Here is a 4323-nt window from a genome sequence, read left to right as displayed (position 1 = left end):
CACACTTCTGCATTAAGGCCATGTTTGTTATTGATGTGGTTTCCTGGCCATTAATAATGTCTTTCTTGCTTTAAATTTTTAATCATGGCACTTTTTAAATAGCATATAATATTAGCCGTAAAAGCCACACTGCACACTACATCATCAATTTGCTGCTAATGGGAATATATATATATATATTTCCAGATCATTTTAGCACGACCTTTCATACATAAAATCTCAAGCATACACTAGATTTTATCATTTAAGTGTCTTTTTAAACTCCAGCTCTAAAAGCACTTCCAAGCAAAATGAGAAAGTCGCTGGGGTCAAGCAGAGACGTTGCACTTTACCAAAGCTAGAACACTCTCACAGTCAAGGAGGTTTTTAATAAATTGTATCTAAGTTCGACACTAAAGGCGCTAATCAAGTACGCTGTTAAAAAAAAAAACCCAGGTGCTGTGAGGTTATTACAGCCTCGACGACCAAAGACAAGTCAGGATTATTTAGCAAAAAAAACAGTCTATGCACACTCTACTTTCTGGACACAAAGCGTGTGGTGGCATGGGAAAACCCTTCACATGCAGAAATTTTCACATGTTCCTTCGCATGTATCTCAAGCAGAAGTAAAGTTCTAGCGTTTTAAAGAACATTGGTAGAACATTTTTATTCAGACTGCGGCGCAAGGAGCATCCAGACATTTTGACAGCCGAAGTCTGATTACAACTTGATCAAAGCGTGACATTTACTGCGTGACAAAATCACACTTATTCCGCATTCGATGTACCTCCAAGGTGAGTACATCGAACAAGCTAGCCAGCTACCCGTTATGAGTGATGTATATTTTCCTCCTCAATACAGCGAACTGTATAATGTTATAGATTTAACAAATATGTCTGTCTGTTGATGTATCTAAAGCAAATGCTAGTATATACAGTATAACTCATTTAAACATAAGAAGTGCTACTTCATTTATTGTTGATGCTGTGAGCAGCCATGTTGATTTGACGTCACTTGCTGAACTCGGAATTGAGGAGACCGTCCCTAGTTCCCGAGAAGTAATTCCCGAGTTCAGGAAGCATTTTGTTTGGTTGTTCCTAGTTTTGATTTGTGGAAATTACAGGTTCCAACCTTTATTGGACTGCAATTGTTTAACTGTCTACTTAAGTAACATCATAATATTTCAGCAGGAAGATAGCCTAAGCACGACAAAAACATAAATAAAAACATTTCAGTGTCATTTTGGTGAAATATTTTATATTTAGAATTTCTTAGTGTCACAGGCAAAAAAAAAATTATAATAATAATCTGGTGTCCAGATTTCAGACACCATGACATTGGATGGGTTTTTCCACACCACCACACGTTATAGTTTTTGAAGTAGCTTTATGTCAGCTTTTTCCATGTAAATGAAATGATACAAACACAAATGCTAAAATCAGCCAAAGTGCCTTATACTATGTATTGGAAAAGAAACTAACCTCAAACACCCCAAAGTCATACATTAAGGTGCGTAACGTCTTTCTGTCTCTGTTTTTATCTGAATTTGACTAGATTTAGTCACTGAAATTAAAATCTGTTCAAAGCTATGCAAGATCACAACTGTAAAGAAATGTTTATTATTTAAGAGTGATTTACTTTTGTACGTGAAAAACACATGAAACACAGGGAGTAATTTCAAATTCACTGAATTTTCTGAATAGCTTTTTAAAAAAATATATCTTTTTTAAAACTTGTCTGTTGTCTGTGGAAAACCTTAAACAGAGGGTTTCCTGTTTTTCAAAAGTGTTTTAGCTAGAAATGTTCACCATCCAAAGAACCCTTAAGGAACCCTTGAATGTAGAAAGCAATCTTCTTCCCTTTGACCACAGTCGATTGTGATTTTATTGATTGTGGTTATCAGTGTACACAAATATATCATCAAGCCAATAATGTAATTTACATTTAAAAAACAAACACAAAGCATCTGTTGGAGAGGACAACCTTTATGCTAATGAAACAGAATGAAATGGCTTCCCTCCTCATAATCATCCTTTGCTTAGATGAGAAAGTACGTTTTAGCACTGTTGACATTTACGGTGTTTCCCACGTCTGCTGACTTGTTCATTTTATCTTATGTGCTATTTGGACAGCGTCAGGTTCACCCTACGCTCCCCTCTATGTGTTACAAGTTGACTAGTTTATCTAGTTGTCAATTATAGAAAGCACAGGAAGCAGAAAAGTTGCCATTTTTCTTTGTTTTTATGCAGTAATAAAGCCGAACTGACTGCAGCTACTTTCAGCTACGTATATTCATGTAATGTCGAACTGTGTTTTGTTTTTGGACACCACTGCAGGCAATTCTACACATTTTTGCTGGTGTGTTGCATTTTATTAAACAAAAAGGATTTTCAGATATATATATTTTAGACAGATGTTTTATAAGAGTGTTCTGTCCTGGCTGTGTTCTATGAAATGAATGCATGTTCATGATCATTTAGGAAACTATGCAAACCCTCTGGAGCGGTCACAAGTCGCTGATACGATGTGATGTACATTTTAAATGAGGTAATAAAGTTTTATTCGGTGCTTGTTGGCATTTACGCTTTTCTGTTTCTCGGTAACATAAAAAGCTTTCTCTTTTTTATTTTATTAATTTCAAAAGAGAGAGGAAAAAGAGAGGCTGGTGTGAGAACTACTGTTTGTAGCTGCTATAACATAAGTGATAACAGAATGCTATTTTAAAATTGTTTTGAAGACAACAGTAAAGGTAACACTAAGAAGTACTATATGGTGATCTTTACTCTTTTAAAATTGCAATTATTAACAAATTGCTGTGGTAGAAGAGGCATGAAACACTCCAGGGTGTGTTATTATTGGAAAGTTAAAGATAAATAATCTTAAAGTTGCAGCTTTACCTCTGGTTGTTTACCAAAGCATTGACACTGGAGACTCCTTCCATAAATGTTGAATTACCATCTCTTCACACAAAAAACTCCTGATAGAACTGCTGTTACAGAAAACCTTTCAACACCTTTCGACCAATTCAGAGAATTCGAGAATTCAGCAGCACTGTACATAAATATAGATCACATTTATAGAAGCATTTATCCTTTTAAAAAAAAAAGAAAAAAAAAAAGGATGTATCTGTTTGTGACAGTCTGTCAGAAACATGCAGCTCTGCAAACCTAGCAACGCTGCTATAAACATCACTGTCAGTGAAGAAAAATAAGAACTACATTCATCATTTTTTCCTGAGTTCAAAAACACATCTTGTTCACTTCTTTGGAAATCTGGCCATTATAGTCTACTGTAAAAGTGACAGCGTTCTGTGTGCTTATAAAATCACTCAGTGTAAATGGTCCAGAATATTTCCATAATCACAGATTCATTTAGATTCCAAAAAAAAAACCAGCCTTGACAGTCTGAAAGTATTGAAAATGTAGAGCGAGTAAAGAAGCATTGTCTCGCTTTTACTCAGCAGTTCACCAACATGCTCTCTCACTGAAACACATCGTGAACAAAATGAATCCGGTTCGAGCACAAAGTATTTTCCGAGAAGATACAGACTCCTGACCCCAAAAACAGGTTGCTTCGGGATCTTTTTTTGCATGTTCAAGGGCAAAAGGAGTCCTAAAAGGAGCCCTAAAAGGAGTCTAGGGAACAAAAAAAAGTGTCCAGGAAAATGTGTAACTAAGTTGTCTTGTGGAAGTTATACAACATTACACGTAATTCTAAACTGCTAAGACAAAGGACAAACCCATCCATCCATCCATCTTCTGTACCTCTTATCCTACACAGGGTCGCGGGGAGCCTGGAGCTTATCCCAGGGGACTCAGGGCACAAGGCAGGACGGGGTGCCAACCCATCTCAGGGCACAATCACGCACACACTCACACACCCATTCACACACTATGGACAATTTAGAGATGCCAATCAGCCTACAGTGCATGTCCTTGGACTGGGGGAGGAAACCGGAGTACCCAGAGGAAACCCCCGAAGCATGGGGAGAACATGCAAACGCCGCGCACACAGGGCAGAGGCAGGAATCGACCCCCCGGCCCCAGGAGGCAAACGTGCTAACCAAAAGGACAAATCATTCTTTAGTATATTTAAAAAAATTCACTAGTGGCAAATTTCTTTGGTAAAGGAGGAATAAAACACTTCAGGACATGTCATTATAGGAAAATAATCAACTTCACTTCCACTTCAGGTCGGGCCGCATCACACCACCACACCATGTCACTGATTATTTTCTATAACAGCGCACCCGCATGTGTTTTCTTCCACAGTTCATACACACAAAGAGCTCTACATAACCTTTCAGTTGTTTGTTTTTGTAGTTTACAGTACATTTACTAGTTT

At 37.3% G+C, this 4323-nt stretch overlaps 1 protein-coding gene across 4 annotated transcripts in view; it reads left to right on the top strand.

Annotated features, from left to right (window-relative positions):
* fyco1a (FYVE and coiled-coil domain autophagy adaptor 1a) overlaps positions 1-2549 on the top strand; it is a 28876-nt gene extending 26327 nt beyond the window's left edge. For all 4 annotated transcript variants that reach the window (XM_034312129.2, XM_034312127.2, XM_034312126.2 and 1 more), the window contains one exon: positions 1-2549. This exon is cut by the window's left edge and continues 225 nt beyond it. The gene's annotated coding sequence lies outside the window, so the exon portion shown is untranslated.
* Positions 2550-4323: the final 1774 nt, after the last annotated feature.

The sequence above is a fragment of the Pangasianodon hypophthalmus genome, chromosome 16 (genome assembly GCF_027358585.1).
Source record: "Pangasianodon hypophthalmus isolate fPanHyp1 chromosome 16, fPanHyp1.pri, whole genome shotgun sequence".
Taxonomy (NCBI): domain Eukaryota; kingdom Metazoa; phylum Chordata; class Actinopteri; order Siluriformes; family Pangasiidae; genus Pangasianodon; species Pangasianodon hypophthalmus.
This window is presented reverse-complemented; position numbering and strand designations above follow the sequence as displayed.